The 19165-nt window shown below is 44.9% G+C and overlaps 1 long non-coding RNA gene across 1 annotated transcript in view; it reads right to left on the reverse strand.

The window, feature by feature from the left end:
- LOC101028406 (uncharacterized) overlaps positions 1-19165 on the reverse strand; it is a 33307-nt gene that overhangs the window by 11449 nt on the left and 2693 nt on the right. The window contains exons 2-4 of the long non-coding RNA XR_012515509.1: positions 12628-12749; positions 9512-9584; positions 19-502 (exon numbers count right to left, since the gene is read on the reverse strand). This is a non-coding gene — a long non-coding RNA (uncharacterized LOC101028406). The remainder of the gene's footprint in view (positions 1-18; positions 503-9511; positions 9585-12627; positions 12750-19165) is intronic.

A 19165-nucleotide genomic window follows, 5' to 3' on the forward strand; every position in this document is an offset into this window, starting at 1 on the left:
TTGGGCCCACGGTCTTACCAGCTGGAGACGCAGCAACTTCCTTTGGAACCTGTTTATTTTCCTGACAGGAAGAAGAGGGACCGAGCAATGAGATCAGGTTCCATGCTGCACCAACAGGGAAACAGGCTCTGTCCACATGAAGTCAGGGGAGGCCAGGATGAGACCCAGTCTGTTCACACATGGCTGCTGCCTCTCAGCTCCGCACAGATGTCCTCGCTCCCCTAAAATGGCAGCTTGGCCTGCTCATCTTGGGATTGAGCCAGCCTCCAGCAGTGCCTCTCTGCCTGCTCAGTTGGGACTCATGCTGGAGATGTTCCAGTTGAAGCCCCAGGCTGTCCTTACCTCCCAGCCTGGGGTCCCTGCCACCTCTTGCTCAGCAGGAATGGGGCTAGATGCTTCCTTCCATAGGGACTTCACCTGCTCTCCCTCCTGAGACAAGATGGCAGCTTCCTCCTTGAGGAGCAACATCATTCAGTCCTCCAGGTCCCCTAGGGGTCAAGAGCTGCAAGAGGAATAAGAGGGTAGACTATGGGCAGATAGGCCTCAGAAGCCAAGTGCAGTGGTTCACGCCTGTAATCCCAGCACTTTGGGAGGCTGAGGTGGGTGGATCACTTGAGGTCAGGAGTTTGAGACCAGCCTGACCAACATGGAGAAATCCCATCTCTACTAAAAATACAAAAAAATTAGCCAGGCATGGTGGCATGTACCTGCAATCCCAGCTGCTCGGGAGGGCTGGACAGGAGAACTGCTTGAACCCAGGTGGCGAAGGTTGCAGTTGGACGAGATTGCACCATTGCACTCCAGCCTGGCCAACAAGAGCAAAACTCCATCTCAAAAAAAAAAAACATCTTCAGAACATCTCATCCTCCTCATGTTCTCACACTAGGGTGCCACAGTTCTGGGAAGTTCTTCCTTTTCAGTTGAGCTGTGGTAACCTTGTGAGTTTCCTGGAGGGGGCCCGCCACTACCCTGGGACTCCCCGCCCTGTATGTACCTGAGCTCCGACAGAAGAGAGCCCCAGCCCAGGGCCTTCCAGGGGAAGCCTTACCTCAGAGGCTGGCTTCCCCCTCCTGTGTGTCTGCAGAGAGAAGTGGGAGGGGTGACACACAGCTACGAGTGCCGAGCAGTCCTTCCCCAACTGGCCCACCCTCTCCAGGTGCAGTCCTCCTTACCGTGTCTGCCAAGGGTACCCAGCACAGCCACCCCACTCCAGGGGAAGAGAAGTGCCTAGCCCTTACCCACTTGAGTGGGCACCATGTAGCATTTATTCATTAGCCCCCACACTGACCTTACAGTCTCCCCTGTGGACTGCGTGACACAGAGAGAGAAAGGCTGAGGTGAGATCTACTGCCAAAACCTAAACTTAAAAAATCTTTAATTGGGCCAAGCATGGTAGTTCATGCCTATAATCCCAGAACTTTGGGAGGCCGAGGCTGGTGAATCACCTGAGGTCAAGAGTTGGAGACCAGTCTGGCCAACATGGAGAAACCCTGTCTCTACTAAAAATACAAAAATTAGGTGAGCATGGTGCTGTGCACCTGTACTCCCAGCTACTCGGGAGGCTGAGGCAGGAGAATCACTTGAACCTGGGAGGCAGAGGTTGCAGTGAGCCGAGATTGTACCACTGCACTCCAGCCTGGGCATGAAGATTGAAACACTCAAAAAAAAAAAAAAATCTATAATTGATATCTTTAGAAAGATAAAACTTTACATTTATGAAATAACAGGAGGTTCTAAAATAAAATGTTCACACACTCACTACCACTAATTCTTGATAAAAATATAGTCTCGGTACAGTAGCTCATGCCTGTAATCCCAGCATTTTGGGAGGCTAAGGCAGGAGGGTTGCTTGAGTCTAGGAGTTCAAGACCAGCCTGAGAAACATAAGAAGACCCTGTCTCAGACCGGGCGCGGTGGCTCAAGCCTGTAATCCCAGCACTCCGGGAGGCCGAGGCAGGTGGATCACGAGGTCAAGAGATCAAGACCATCCTCCGTCAACATGGTGAAACCCCGTCTCCACTAAAAATACAAAAAACTAGCTGGGCATGGTGGCGTGTGCCTGTAATCCCAGCTACTCAGGAGGCTGGGGCAGGAGAATTGCCTGAACCCAGGAGGCGGAGGTTGCAGTGAGCCGAGATCGCGCCATTGCACTCCAGCCTGGGTAACAAGAGCGAAACTCCGTCTCAAAAAACAACAACAACAACAACAACAACAACAACAACAAAAGACGACCCTGTCTCTACAAAAAATTAAAATACTAGCCAGGTGTGGTGGCACACGCCTGTAGTTCCAGATGCTTGGGAGGCTCAGGTGGGAGGATCACTTGAGTCTGGGAGTATGAGGCTGCAATGAGCTATGACTGTACCACTGTACTCCAGCCTGGGCAACAGAGACTCTGCCTTAAAAATAGAAAATAAAAGTCGGGCATGGTGGCTCACGCCTGTAATCCTAGCACTTTGGGAGGCTGAGGTGGGTGGACTGCCTGAGCTCACTAGTTCGAGACCAGCCCAGGCAACATGGTGAAACCCCATTTTAAAAAATATATATATATATAGAAAATAAAGTAATAGGAATGAAGATCCAAATATACACACACACACACACACACACACACACACACATATATATATATATATATATATTCCCCCCCCCCCCCCCCCCAGAAAGAAGAGAGAAGAGATCAGAAGCTCCAACAGCTAAATTACAGCTAAATTGTTTGGATGTTTCTGAAAGAGGCAGCAGAGAAAACAGACTAGGGGACAGGGAGAGATTCAAATAAGTTTCTTTTTTGTCAAGACAATTTCTCAGAGAAAGAAACACCAAGAGTTCAGGACAATGGATGAAGGGGATCCAGCCCAGATTTTGTTGTCAATAAATTGCACAACATGGAGGACAAAGAATAGAACCTAAAAACTTCCAGAGTTATAAACAAAAAGTCTGAGCTTTAGGAATTCAGTGTTCATCAAACTTTCCAACACCAACCTTTGAAGCTATAAGATAATGAGGACCTTTAAAATCTGAGGAAATATTTCCAATCTAGAATTCTATACCTAGCCAAATGCTATGCAAGTATGAATTAAGACCTTTTCGGATACAAAATGTCTTAGGACAACCCCTCAGGAAGCAACTGGAGGCTGTACTCCACTAAAATTAAGAGGAAATAAAAGATAACATGGGACCAAGCACTACAGGCAGGGAAGAGCCCCCCAGCCTAAGAGTGAATGGAGAGCTCAGCAGGACAGCTGGGCAGCAGACCTCAAGGGCACCCTGTCTACTTAGAATCAGGGAGATGAGATGGAGGGCTCTCTGAGATATGTCTCCATGAAAATGATCATATGGATAAATGGCCTGATCTGTCTAAACGTATTACAAAGATATTTCTGTTTTTGGCAGAAAACTTGGATGAATTAATTATATAATAGATACAGCAAAAACAAAAGAAATTAAAAAGAATAAAAACCAAAATCATGATTCAAATGGGACTACTGCTTACATTTTTTGTTTTGAGACAGGGTCTTGCTCTGTTGCCCAGACTGGAGTGTGGTGGCGTGATCATGGTTCACGGTGACCTCCACATCCTGTGCTCAAGTAAGTGACCCTTCCACCTCAGCCTCTAGTAGCTGAGATTACAAGGCATCCAGCTAATTACCATGCCCAGCTTTTTTTTTTTTTTTTTTTAAATAGAGACATGATCTCCCAATGCTGTCCAGGCAGGTCTCAAACTCCTGGGCTCAAACAATCCTCCCCTGTTGATCTCTCAAGAAGCTGGGATTATAAGCATAAACCACTGTGCCTGACCTAATTTTTTTCTGAATTTTTTTTTGGTACAGAGTCTATGTTGAACAGGCTTGTCTTGAACTGCAGAGCTCAAATGATCCTCCTGCCTTGGCCTACCAAAGTACTGAGATTATAGTCATGATCTATTGCGCCTGGTCTGTTTACACAGTTTTAATAACATAAACCCTCATATTGACCTAATAAAATTTGAAATCTGCCTTTTAGAATGGCTTTCAAAAGAAACAAATGCTGAAGAGGATATAGAACAACTGGAGTGTCTTGGTTATTGCTGCTGAGATAGCCACTTAGAAAAAGTTTTGAGTTTCTACAAAATTAAACTTACACTTACCATATGACCCAAATTCCACTGCTATTTACCCAAGTGTAGGCAAAATCTATGTTCACACAAAACTTGTATGTGAATATTAATAGTGATTTATAATCACCCCAAACTAGAAACTGTCCAAATGTTCTGGTACATCCATACAATGAACCACCACTCAACACTAAATGGGGGCCGGGCGCGGTGGCTCACGCCTGTAATGCCAGCACTTTGGAAGGCCAAGGTGGGTGGATCATGAGGTCAAGAGATCAAGACCATCCCAGCCAAAACAGTGAAACCCCATCTCTACTAAAATACAAAAGTTAGCTGGGCATGGTGGCACATGCCTGTAGTCCCAGCTACTTGGGAGGCTGAGGCAGGAGAACCACTTGAACCCAGGAGGCAGAGGTTGCAGTAAACCGAGATTGCGCCACTGCACTCCAGCCTGGTGCCTGGGCTCTCTGCTGACAGCCATGGTTCCATGCCTCTACCTACTTCAAAACCCAGCCCTGCAGTCTGGAGCACACAGAGAAACCTGCTCCCTCCCCTCTTCTTTCCATTCATAATTGTTTACACGGATCCATCCTGCAAAGAGGCCAAGCCCAACCAGAAGTCAGGGACCAGACTTTTGGCCTTGGCTGGGCATTCAGAGTTGGAAGAGCTCTTTTCCTTGTATCCCTCTCCAAAGCCCTTCTTACTCTGTAGTGACAGGTCCCACAACCCAGATTAAAGATAATATTCTGGCCAGGTGCAGTGGCACATGCCTGTAATCCCAGCACTTTGGGAGGCCAAAGCAGACATCGAGGTCACGAGGTCAAGAGATCCAGACCATCCTGGCCAACATGGTAAAACCACATCTCTACTAAAACTAAAAAAATTAGCTGGGCGTGGGGGTGCACACCTGGTCTCAGGTACTTGGGAGGCTGAGGCAGGAGAATCGCTTGAACCCAAGAGATGCAGGTTGTAGGGAGCTGAGATCATGCCACTGCACTCCAGCCTGGTAACAGAGCAAGACTCCATCTCCAAAAAAAACAAAAAATAATACCCCATGACCCTTTCTTTTCTTCTGGGGCCCCTCCCTTGGGACAAATAGGGCATCTTGGCACTGTCATGATGGTGGCTCCCTGTCCGTACACATGCACATGTACACACACACACACGCATAGACACACAGACGTGCACATGCACACATAGGCATACACACACACACACAGATGCAGACACACACATGCACACACCCAGACATGCACATGTACAGACACACAGGTACAGAGACACAATACATACACACATGCACACACGTGCGCGCCCTCTGCCAGGAACAGGCCCTCCCCCTTGAGCTCCTGCTGCTGCCCCAACACTTGCTCTTTCACCCTGACTCCCAGTCAGGGAGACACTACGCAGTCAGGAAAGGCGTGGAGAGCCCTACTCTCCCTTCCTCTTAGGCCCAAGTGGAGGTCCCCCTCCTTGTCATTCGGGGCGTGGTAACAGGCCCCACAGAAACTTTACCTCTCTTTCTGGCAGCATAGACCAAATGCCATTTTCAGTCTAGGAAGAAAAAATGGACAACAGTCAATGCATCCTTGCTCTGTGACTGGTAGGGATGGCAACGGGCCCAAGGCTGCTGGGGCAATGGCAAGAACCTCTACCCCCAGGGTCAGCCAGAGCATGGCCTGCTGGTGACAGCAGGAGCAGCTTGGCATCACGAGGAGCTTGGGAAATGTTCAGGAACTTCTCCCAAGACCATTGTGCCCCCAAACAAATGCTGGTTTCAATGTCCTCAGAGCTGGAGAGGTAGGTCCCAGTGAAACAAGATGAAAAAAAGGGGTGGGACAGGATTCAGGAAAAAGGCATCACTTTATTGATCATTTGGTGTAAAATGTCCACAGGTGTAGGTGGCTAATTATTACAGTGAATAATAGTGGTTAAAAACTACCAACACTTTGAAGTGTTTTCTGGTTTAGGCAGCATTTAAAAAATAACTCTGGGGAACTAGAAGAGACTTTCTAGGTTCCTCAAAATACCTTTCTCTGCCTGAAACCCCACCATGAGTGTCAGAATCCCACCAAGACTCACAGGTCTCAGGTCCATTGTAAAGCCTGGGTCTCTCATGTGAGAGGGGCCCCTGCTTGCAGCCTGGCAGTCTCTGTTTCCCATTCTCCACAGGAACCATTTTAAATTCTCTGTTTTTTTTGAGAGGGTCTCACTCTGTCATGCAGGCTGGAGTGCAGTGGTCTGATCTCAGCTCACTGCAACCTCTGCCTCCTAGATTCAAGCGATTCTCGTGCCTCAGCTTCCCAAGTACCTGGGACTACGGGCATGCACACCACCACACCCAGCTAGTTTTTGTATTTTCAGTAGAGACAAGGTTTCGCTATGTTGGCCAGGCTGAACTTGAACTCCTGACCTCAGGTGATCCACCTGCTTCGGCCTCCCAAAGTGCTGGGATTACAGGTGTGAGCCACCATGCCCAGCACTCTTTTTTTTTTTTTTTTTTTTTTGAGATAGGATCTTGCTATGTCACTCAGGCTAGAGTGGAGTGTCGTGATCACTGCTCACGGCAGCCTCAACATCCCACACTCAAGTGATCTTCCCACTTCAGTTTCCTGAATAGCTGGGACCACAGGCACATAGCACCAGGCCCAGCTAGTTTTTTGTTTTTTGTTTTTTTTTAGAGACAGGGTCTCACTATGTTGCCCAGGCTGGTCTTGAACTCCTGGGATCCACCAATCCTCCTGCCTTGGCTTCCTGAAGTGTTGGGATTAAAGGAGTGGGTCATAGTGCCCAGCCCTTATTCTCTCTTTAACCTCTAACTCCGCCTCTGTCTTCCTCACTTTCAGCAGAGAACACAGGCACCATCAGATGGGCATTTCGACTTTATGCCACCAAACCCATCCATTCACTGGCTTCTCCTAGGCCATTTCCTCTTGGCCTATAAGAGGAAGCCACAGGCCAAGGGGTGCCTTGGCCAGGGAAGGAGGGAAGGAGGGGAGAAGGCAGCCCTTGCCTCTTTGAGACTAGCCTTCCTCCTGTACCTGATTTCATCTGGTCTTCTCACCTGGACACTTGGGGATCTCCTGTCTCACCTCAATATTCTCCTTTTCTTCTGGCTCCTTCCATCAGCATCTAAACACATTGCTGATCTCTTCCATTAAAAAGAAAAAAGCCAGCTGGGCGCTGTGGCTCACATCTGTAATCCCAGCACTTTGGGAGGACAACGCGGGCAGATCACCTGAAGTCAGGAGTTCAAGACCAGCCTGACCAACATGGAGAAACCCTGTCTCTACTAAAAATACAAAAGTATCCGGGCGTGGTGGTGCATGCCTGTAATCCCAGTTACTCAGGAGGCTGAGGGAGGAGAATCGCTTGAACCTGGGAGGTGGAGTTTGCAGTGAGCCGAGATCATGCCACTGCACTCCAAGGGCAACAAAAGCAAAACTTCATCTCAAAAAAAAAAAAAAAGAAAAAAAAGAAAAAAAGAGAAAGAAACGAAAAAAAGAAAAAAGCCTTGCTCCCTTGAAGCCGTATTCTTTCTCCAGTTACTGTCCTAACTGACCCCTACACTTAACACCAGTCCCCTTGAGAGCGGTGTCAGCAGGGGGTGTGTTTACTGCTTCCTACCTCCCCCGCACTCAACAACCCACTTTCTGTCCCCATAAGCCTCTGAAACCACTCTCACTGAGGTCACCAATTCACTCCTAGTCACCAAACCCAGCTGACCCTTTCTTTAACAACCTCACCTTCCCTCCTGGCTGCTTGACCTCTTTATGTTCTGGTTTTCCTACTACCTCCCACTCCTCTCTTTCTCTTTCATGCTCTGGTTTTCCTCCTACCTGTCCCTGTCTCTCTGTCTGTCTCTCTCCCTCTCATTTTCTCTCTCCCTCTGCCTAAATCTCAATGTCAGGGTTGCTCCATGTCCTGCTGCTGACAACAGAGGCTCTGAACCTTCACCTCAGACACTCTCACTTCTAGTCCTTTGTACATGCTGTCTTTACCTAGAATGTGCTTCTCTATGGCTTTCAGGAAGGCTTCCCTGACTACTTGAGTTCACATGGGGTAGCCCTCTTCAGTGCTCTTAGGGTACTGTACGGTCTCCTGGCTGAGAGACCACTTTAGGCCCATCCACTGTCAAACCCCCAGTAGCTGCCCTCATGCATGGGACACAGCAAGAGCTCAGTAACCAAATGAATGAATGATTACATGACTGTGACTCATCCTAGCACTTAAAGCCCTGATAAGAGTTGAAAAGTTGCTGTACCTTACTCAGAACCCTGCTAGCAATATATTTAATAGTAAGCTTTGTTAGTTATCTATAACTCGATGTGAGTGAAGTTATCAGGTTTCTTTCTGGGAGGAGGTTTAGAGGAGGAAAGGAGAGGAATGAGTCTTAAAGGAGAGGAGAGGAGCAGAAGGACATGCCAAGTAGGAAAGGATGCAGAAAAGGTAGCCTTGGGGTAAAAAAAAATATTTATCTGCTTGGGTGGTTTACTAAGTGCAGGCTTTTAGGCCTGCTTACCAAAGAGGCCAACCTTAATAAAGCTAGTGATTTGCAGATAATCCTTTTACCATATCAGTGTCAGGCAGCTTATCCACCTCCTCTTGGGCTCTAGGACCAAACCCGAGAAGAGCACTGGAGCCCAGCTAAGTCTGGCAGTCCAGTGCACAGCCTCCCCCTCCACCAACTTTGCAGGGAGAGTGGTGTCTATGTGTGACATCATGTCTTAGGGGGCTTTATGACGGGACAACCTCTTCAACCTTGGTCAGAACAGCTTGTCAAATGCCTCAGGGTGGCTTTAAATCCCCAGTAGTGAGAGGTAGCCCCTTTGGACATATCTCGTTGGTTCAATTCAGCACAAACAGTGCTAACTGAGCAGCCACAATGTGCCAAGCTCTGTGTGAAGTCCCATAGAGACACAAAAACACAAAGGTGTGTAAGCCTCAGTCTTTTTTTTTTTTTTGAGACAGAGTTTTGATCTGTTGCCCAGGCTGGAGTACAGTGGCGCTCCAGGTAACGTCTGCCTCACAGGTTCAAGAGATTCTCGTGCCTAAGGCTCCCAAGTAGCTGGGATTATAAGTACGTATTACCATGCCTAATTTTTTGTATTTTCAGTAGAGACAGGGTCTCATCATGTTGGCCAGGCTGGTCTCAAACTCCTGGCCTCAAGTGATCCACCCGCCTCGGTCTACCAAAAAGTATTGAGATTACAGGAGTAAGCCACTGCATCCAGCCAAAATTCAGTATTATTGCCTAAAACAGTAAGCATATTTTCTAAATCAAAAACCAGAACACAGCCTAACAACTACATATCATCCATCCATTCATTCATTCATTCAACCAGTGTCTGCTGAGCTTCCATTTTGGACCAAGCACTATGCTGAGATGATAAAAGGTTAACAAAACATAGAGCTTACCCTTGAGGAGCCTGAAGACTTCAAACAGACATCTTATGGTTCAAGACAGTAACTTCTACCTTCCTCCAAATTTCTGTAAATATAACAATAATAATTACAAATCTATGGGTGGTTGAAACTGAGGGATGGATGCCTCAGTTTCACATACACATAAAACATTCACCAAGATAGGCCAGATTCTGGACCACAAAACAAATCTCAGTATCTTTTAAATTTATTTCAAGTATGTCCTTCAACCACTGTGGCATTAAAAATTAGAAATCAGTAACAGAAAGATTCCTGGAAAGGAGTCTGAACTCAGACTCACCTAACCTGGCCCCCACCTGACGGTATTTCTCTACCGGTTCTGGTAACTGATCCAAAAGCCATAAACTCTTGGGAGCTTTATGGCCATCACCTGAGAAACCTGAATACTTATTCCTGGCCAACTTGGGGCAAGCTTAGATCCCCCTTCTCAGATTGCAGCTGGTGCTCTCAAAGCACCACCTTCTGGCTGGAGGTCAACCAAGTCAGGAAATTATAGCAACTCACAACAGAATAACCCTGCTCCAAGGAAGAATACAACAGCTAATTCCACAGCCTGCAACACCCTGGCTAACCAGAGGTCCTGAGTCTGTCCACGTGACAACTTCACTGCTAGCACAACCAGCATTTGAAAAAGCCAGCACACTAAACAAAACTACAAGCAAGGACCCTCACACTCACAGTCTACTTTACTCCCCTCCCACCTCCAGCAGAGCAGGTGAAGATGGATCATATCACAGGACTCTTTGCAGACATTCCCCAGCACTGGCCTGGAACCTGGTAGCCCCACTGAGTGGCTGGACCCAGAAGAGCAATGGCAATCACTGCAGTCTGGCTCCCGGGAAGTTCCATTCCTAGGGGATGGGGGAGCCCATCACATGAAGGAGTCACTCTGTGGGACAAAAGAATCTGAACAGCAGCCCTTGAGTTCCAGATTTTTCCCCTGAAATAGTCTACACAAATGAGAAATCACAAAAGCAATTTGTAATATGATAAAACAAGGTTCTATAACACCCCCAAAAGACCATACTAGCTCCCCAGCAATAAATCCAAATCAAGAATAAATCTCTGAATTGCCAGATAAAGAATTCAGAAGGTAGATTATTAAACTGCTCAAGGAGATACCAGAGAAAGGTGAAAACTAACATAAAGAAATTTAAAAATTAATACAAGCTTTGGATTGGTCAGGCCCAGTGGCTCACACCTGTAAACCCAGCACTTTGGAAGTCTAAGGTGGGCAGATCACTTAAGGTCAAGCGTTTGAGACCAGCCTCGTCAACAAAGTGAAACCCCATCTCTACCAAAAATACAAAAATTAGCCAGGCATGGTGGTACGCGCCTGTAATCCCAGCTACTCGGGAGGCTGAGGCAGGAGGATTGCTTGAACCCAGAAAGCAGAAATTGCAGTGAGCTGAGATTGCACCACTGCACTCTAGTCTGGGCGACAAAGTGAGACCCTGTCTCAAAAAAAACAAAAAACAAAAAGCGAAAAACAACAACAAAAAAATACAAGCTATGGATGAAAAATTCTCCGGAGAAATAGGTATTGTAAAGAAAAAACAATCACAATTTCTGGAAATGGAAGACACACTTAGAGAAATACAAAATGCACTGGGAAGTGTTACCAGTTGACTAGAACAAGTAAAAGAAAGAACTTCAGAGCTTGAAGACAAAGCATTTAAAGTAACTCAACCAGACAAACACAAATTTAAAAAATGAACAAAGCCTCCAAGAAATTTGGGGTTATGTTAAATAGCCAAATCTAAAAACAACTGGTGTTCCTGAGGAAGAAGACAAACCTAAACATTTTGAAAGCTTATTTGAGGAAATAATCAAGGGAAAGTTCCTTGGCCTTGCCAGAGATTTAGACATCCAAATACAAGAAGCTCAAAGAACACCTAAAAAATTAATTGAAAAAAGATCACAAGTTAGGCACACAAAGGCACACAGTCATCAGGTTATCTAAAGTCAAGATGAAGCAAAGGATCTTAAGAGGGGTGAAGCAAAAGCATCAGGGAACCTATAAAGGAAAACCTATCAGATTAACAGCAGATTTCCCAGCAGAAACCCTATAAGCCAGAAGGGATTGGGGTCCAATCTTTAGCCTCCTCAAACAAAATGATTGCCAGCCAAGAATTTTGTATCCAGCAAAAATAAGCTTCATAAATGAAGGAGAGAGTCTTTTTCAGACAAACAAATGCTGAGAGAATCTGCCACTACCAAGCCAGAACTACAAGAAATGCCAAAAAGAGTTATAAATCTTGAAACAAAAATAGAATCTCCTTTTTTTTTTTTGAGACGGAGTTTCGCTCTTGTTACCCAGGCTGGAGTGCAATGGCGCGATCTCGGCTCACCGCAACCTCCGCCTCCTGGGTTCAGGCAATTCTCCTGCCTCAGCCTCCCGAGTAGCTGGGATTACAGGCACGCGCCACCATGCCCAGCTAATTTTTTGTATTTTTAGTAGAGACGGGGTTTCACCATATTGACCATGATGGTCTCGATCTCTCGACCTCGTGATCCACCCGCCTCGGCCTCCCAAAGTGCTGGGATTACAGGCTTGAGCCACCGTGCCCGGCCAGAATCTCCTTTAAGTAGATATCTCACAAGGCCTATAAAACAGTAACACAATTTTTAAAAACCCAAGGTATTCAGGCAACAACTATCACTATAAATAAAACAATATCTCACATCTCAATACTAACATTGAATGTAAATGGCCTAAATGCTCCACTTAAAAGACACAAAATGGCAGAATGGACAAAATTCACTAAGTATCTGCTGTCTTCAAGAGACTCGCCAAATGCATAACGACTCATGTAAACTTAAGGTAAAGGGGTAGAAAGATAGTCCATGCAAATGGAAACCAAAGCGAGCAAGAGCAGCTATTCTTATGTCACTCAAACAGACTTTAAAGCAATAACAGTCAAAAAAGAAAGGGCTGGGCACGGTGGCTCATGCCTGTAACCCCAGCACTATAGGAGGCCGAGGCGGGCAGATCATGAGATCATGAGATCAAGACCATCCTGGCCAACATGGTGAAACCCCATCTCTCCTAAAACACAAAAAAATTAGCAGTGTGTGGTGGTACACACCTGTAGTCTCAGCTACTCAGGAGGCTGAGGCAGGAGAATTGCTTGAACCCAGGAGGTGGAGATTGCAATAAGCTGAGATTGCGCCACTGCGCTATAGCCTGGGCGACAGTGCTAGACTCCGTCTAAAAAAAAAAAAAAGACAAAAAGGGACATTATATGATAAAAAAAAGAAAAAAATCAGTCCAACAGGAAAATATCACAATTCCAAATACATATGCACCTTAACACTGGAGTTCCCAGTATATAAAACAATTATTACCAGACATAAGAAATGAGATAGATGGGCCTCATAAACACAGATGCAAGTATTAACAAAACCTTATCACACTGAAAATAATATGTAAATATATACAACATTATCAATGGCATTTACTTCGAGGAATGCAAGGTTGGTTCAAATTTAAAAACCAATAAATTTTACCATGTTAACAGACTGAAGAAGAAACACTACATGATTATCTCAATAAATGCATAAAATATATTTCACAAAATCAACATCTGTTCCTGAGAGAAAAAAAAAATCCCCAGTAAACTAGGAGTTCATGGAAACATTTTCAATCCGATGAAGGGCATCTACAAAAAACCTATAGCTAGCAATGTATACTCAATAGTAAAATATTAAATGCTTTGCTCCTAAGTTCAGGAATGTCTTAAATTTATTTATTTTATTCATTATTATTATTTTTGAGACAGAGTTTCACTCTTGTCACTCAGGCTGGAGTACAATAGTGCAATCTCAGCTCACTGCAACCTCCGCCTCCCAGGTTTAAGACATTCTCCTACCTACGTCCTAAGTAGCTAAGATTACAGGTGCCCGCCACCATACCCGGCTAATTTTTATATTTTTAGTAGACTGGGTTTCACTATGTTGGCCAGGCTGGTCTCAAAGTCCTGACCTAGGTGATCTGCCCACCTTGGCCTCCCAAAGTGTTGGCATTACAGGCATAAGCCACCACACCCAGCCAGAAATGTCTTAAGGCAAAAAATGTCTGCCCTCAATCACTTATTTATTTTTTTCTTGAGATGGAGTCCTTTTTTTTTTTTTTTTTTTTTTTTTTTGAAGCAGAAAGAAAGGGAAAGGAGGAGGGAGGGAAGAAGGGAAGGAGGGAAGGAAAGATGAACAGATGGACAAAACAGTAAACACAGCCTCTGGGACCTGTGACACTATTAATAAAAGATCAGAGTGGGGTGTGATAGCTCATGCCTGTAATCCCAGCATTTTGGGAGGCAGAAGGAGGAGGATTTCTCAAGCCCAGGAGTTTGAGACCAGTCTGGACAGCATAGTGAGATGCCATCTCTACAAAAAAATACAAAAATTAACTGAGTGTGTTGATGCACACCTGTGGTCCCAGCTACTCTAGGGGCTGAGGTGGGAGTGACGCTTGTGCCCAGAAGGTCTAGGTTGCAGTGGGCCATGATTGTGCCACTCTATTCCAGCCTGGGTAACAGAGCAAGACCCTGTCTCAAATAAATAAACAAATGAACAAATAATCAAAGAAAACTTTCCTATTTGGCAAAATGTATAAAACAACAGATTCTGGCCAGGTGCAGTGGCTCATGCTTATAATCCCAGAACTTCAGGAGGCCGAGGGGGGCAAATCATGAGGTCAAGAGATTGAGACCATCCTGGCCAACATGGTGAAACCCTTCTCTACTGAAAATACAAAAATTAGCTGGACGTGGTGGTGCACGCCTGTAGTCCCAGCTACTTGGGAGGCTGAGGCAGGAGAATCGCTTAAACCTGGGAGACAGAGGTTGCAGTGAGCTGATATCCTGCCACTGTGCTCCAGCCTGGGTGACAGAATGAGATTCTGTCTCAAAAAAATAAAATAAATAAAAATAAAGAGGCTTAGAGAATTCCAATCAGGTCAATCCTGCAGTTCATACCAAGACACATTATAGTCAAACTTGTGAAAACAAAACAAAAAATTTTTTTGAAAACAGCCAGAGGAAAACAATGTTACTTACATAGGAAAAAAAAAAAAAAAGTGAATGACAGCTGATTTCTCATCAGAGAAAATAGAAGCCAGAAAAAAGTGACACAACATTTTTCAAGTCTTGAAAAGAACTATGAACCCAGAATCCCATATCCAATGAAAATGTCCTTCAAGAATGCTTGGGGAAATTGGAAAATTCTCAAAGGAAGGAAAACTAAGAGAATCTGTCATCAGCTAATATGCCCAATTGTTTTTTTTGTTTTTTTTTTAAAGGTGCTGATGCATTCAATGGAGGGAAAATGGCTTTTTAACAAATGGTTCTGGAGTAATCAGATATTCATAAGCAAGAAAATGAACCTTGAACTAACTCTCACATTATATACAAAAATTATGAGCAGGTGCAGTGGCTCATGCCTATAATTCCAGCACTTTGAGAGGCTATGGCGGGCAAATCACTTGAGGTCAGGAGTTCCAGACTGGCCTGGCCAACATGGTGAAACCCCATCTCTACAATTTAATTTTGTAAAAATACAAAAATTAGCTGGATGCGATGGTGTGCCCGTTTAATTCTGGCTACTTGGGAGGATGAGGCACTAGAATCGCTTGAACTTGGGAGGCAGAGGTTGCAGTGAGTCAAGATCACACCACTGCACTCCAGCCTGGGTGAGGGAGTGAGACTCCGTTCCCCTCCAACACCAAAAAAAAAAAAAAAAAAAGACCATGAACTTAAATGTAAACTATCAAACATGAAGGAGAAAATCTTCTGGACTTAGAGCTACACAAAGCATTGTTAGTCTTGATACCAAAAGCACAATCCATAACAGGAAAAATGTATTTTAAAAATGGATTTCATCAAAACTAAGCACGTTTGCTCTGTGAAAAGAGCCTGTCAAGAAGATGAAAAGGCATAGTGTGGGAGAAAATATTTGCAAACCACTTATCTGACAAAGGATCTAGAATATATAAGGAACTCCCAAAACTCAAAAGTAAACAATCTAAATAAACAATGTGCAAAAGACATAAAAAAGCACTTCACTAAAGAGAATACACAGATTGGAAATAAACTTATGAAAGGATGTTCAAGGTAACCAGCCATTAAGAAAATGCAAACTTAAACTCCAATGGGAGATCCCTCTACATTACCCAAATAGCTAAAGGTAAAAAGTTGTTACCCCAAATGTAGAAGAGGATGTGGAGAAACTGGATCACTCAAAACTGCCAATGAAAATGTAAAATGATACAGTTATTCTGAAAAACAATTTGGCAGTTCCTTTTTTTCTCCCCCCTCACCCGCCCCTGAGATGGATTCTTGCTCTGTCATCCCAGGCTGGAGTGCAGTGGTAGGATCTCAGTTCACTGCAACCTCCGCGTCCTGGGTTTAAGCAATTCTCCTGCCTCAGCTTCCCAAATAACCAGGATTACAGGCACGCGCCAGCATGCCTGGCTAATTTTTGTATTTTTAGTAGAGACAAGGTTTTACCATGTTGGCCAGGCTGGTCTTGAACTCCTGACCTTGTAATCTGCCTACCTTGGACTCTCAAAGTGATAGAATTACAGGCGGGAGCCACTGCACCCTGCCTAATTTGGCAGTTTCTTAAATAACTAAATATACAATAACCATATGACCCATTGCACTCTTGGGGAATTATACAGAGAAATGAAGACTTATGTTGACACAAAAGCCATACACAAATGTTTATAGTAGTTTGATATGTAATAGCCAAAAACCACAACAACCCATGTGTTCTTCAAGGGGGTGAATGTTTTAACAACCTGTAATGCATCCATACCATGGACGACTACTCAGATATAAAAAGTAATAAAGTATTTATACATGTAACAAGCTTGATGAATCTCAAGAAACTGATGCTGAGTGGAAAAAAAAAAAAAAAGCCTAGCCAAAAGGTCATATAGTGTATATAACTTCATTTATATCATATTCTTGAAATGTTAAAATTACAGAAATGGCAGAACAAGGTGGCTCACACCTGTAATCTCAATACTTTGGGAGGCTGAGGTGGGAGGATTGGTTAATTCCAGGAGTTCAAGACCTGCCTGGGCAACATGGTGAGACCCAGTCTCCACAAAATAATACAAAAAAATTAGCTGGACATGGTGGTATGTGCCTATAGTCCAGCTACTTGGGAGGCTGAGGTGGAAGAATCTCAAGGGGAGGCTGCTGTGAGCCAAGATCATGTCACTGCACTCCAGCCTGGGCCACAAGCAAGACACCTCCCAATGGCTTTACTGTGATATAATTTACATACCATGAAATATGTCATTCACCCATTTTAAGTGTACAACTCAATGAATTTTAGTATATTTTAAAAGTTGTACACTATCACCACAAACTAATTTTAAAGAATTCCCATCAGCCTTAAAAGAAACCTTGAGGCCGGACACAGTGGCTCACACTTGTAATCCCAGCACTTCAGGAGGCTGAGGCAATCGAATCACCTGAGGTCAGGAGTTTGAAACCAGTCCCGCCAACATAGCGAAACCCTATCTCTACTAAAAATACAAAAATTAGCCAGGCATGATGGTGCACGCCTGTAATCCCAGCTACTTGGGAGGCTGAGGCACAAGAATGGCTTGAACCCAGGAGGCAGAGGTTGCAGTGAGCCAAGACTGCACCAGTGCACTCTAGCCTGGGCAACCGAGTGAGACTCCTTTGTCTTCACCATCCCCCTAAACAAGGAAACCTTGTGCCTTTCACATTCACTCCCCATTTTCACTCTCAGCATCTGATAACCATTCATCTCCCTCTGTCTCTACAGATTTTTCTTTTCTGGAATCCTTTACAAAAACAGAATATGATATGTGCTATTTGTGTTCAGCTTTTTTCATTTAGTGTTTTTCAGGGTTCATCATTGCTGAAGAGTATCCATTACATGGAGACACCACGTGTATTAGGCCCTTCTTGCACTGCTATAAATACCTGAGGCTGGGTGATTCACAAAGAAAAGAGGTTTAGGCAGGGTACAGTGGCTCATGCCTGTAATTCCAGCACTTTGGGAGGCTGAGGTGGGTGGATCACTGGAGGTCAGGTGTTTGAGATCAGCCTGACCAACATGATGAAACCCCATCTCTACTGAAAATACAAAAATTAGCCAGGTGTGGTGGTAGGTGCCTGTAATCCCAGCTACTTGGGGGGCTGAGACAGGAGAATCACTTAAACCCAGGAGGTGGAGGTTGTAGTGAGCTGAGATCATGCCATTGCACTCCAGCCTGGGCAACAGAGTGAGACTTTTTTTTTTTTTTTTTTTTTTTTTTTAGGAGTTTCTTGTTATCCAGGCTGGAGTGCAATGCCACAATCTCAGCTCACTGCAACCTCCATCTCCTGGGTTCAGGCAATTCTCCTGCCTCAGCCTCCTGAGTAGCTGAGATAACAGGCATGCGCCACCATGCCCAGCTAATTTTTTGTATTTGTAGTAGAGACGGGGTTTCACCACGTTGACCAGGATGGTCTTGATCTCTTGACCTGCCTCGGCCTCCCAAAGTGCTGGGATTACAGGCGTGAGCCACCGTGCCCAGCCCGAGACTCTCTTAAAAAAATAAAAATAAAAAATAAAAAAAGAGGTTTAATTGGCTCAGAGTTCGGCAGGCTGTGCAAGCATGGCTCCAGCATCTGCTCCTGGTAAGGTCCTCAGGAAGCTTCCAATCACAGAAGAAAAGGGGGAGCAGGGATGTCACATAGTGACAGCAGGAGCGAGAGAGTAAGGGGGGAGATGCCACACACCTTTGAACAACCAGATTGCACATGAACTCACTCATCACCAAGGGGATGGTGCTACGCCGTTCATGAGGGATCTGCCTCCATGACCCAAGCACCTCCCACCAGGCTTCAACTCCAACACCAGGGATGAAATTTCGACATGAGACTGTGGAGGGGACAAATATCCAAACTATATCACCACATTTTGTTGTGTTTTGTTTTTATTCTTTGTCACGCAGACTGGAGTACAGTGCTAGGATCATAGTTTATGGCAGCCCTGAACTCCTGGGTTCAGGCAAATGTGTAATAACATGTATCCACCACTCATCCAGAGTAATTTCACTACCCGAAAAATTCTCTGTGCATTTCTCCCCACTCCCAGCCCCTGCCAACCAAAGATATTTTTACTGTCTCCACAGTTTTGCCTTTTCCAGAATGTAGCATAGTTGGAATCAGACAGTATGTAGCTTTTTCAGATTGGGTTCTTTCACTTAGTAATGCATTTAAGGTTTCTCCACGCCTTTTCACGGCTTAACAGCGCATTTCTCTCCAGTGCTGAATACAGTCCATTTTCTGGATATGCCACAGTTTATTTACCCATTCACCTGCTGAAGGACATCTTGGTTGCTTTCAAGCTTTGGCAATTACAAATAAAGCTGCTATAAACATCCATGTGCAGGTTTCTGTGTGGACATAAGTTTTCAGCTCATTTGGGTAAACACTAAGCCATGCAATGGCTGGATCTTATGATAGGAGTATGTTTAGTTTTGTAAGAAAGCCAAATTGTCTTCCAAAGTTGCTGTACCATTTTGCATTCCTACCAGCAAAAAGAATTCCTGTTGCTTCACATCCTCACGAGCATTTGGTGTTGTCACCCTTGCCCATT

Source organism: Saimiri boliviensis, chromosome 21 (assembly GCF_048565385.1).
Source record: "Saimiri boliviensis isolate mSaiBol1 chromosome 21, mSaiBol1.pri, whole genome shotgun sequence".
Lineage (NCBI taxonomy): Eukaryota > Metazoa > Chordata > Mammalia > Primates > Cebidae > Saimiri > Saimiri boliviensis.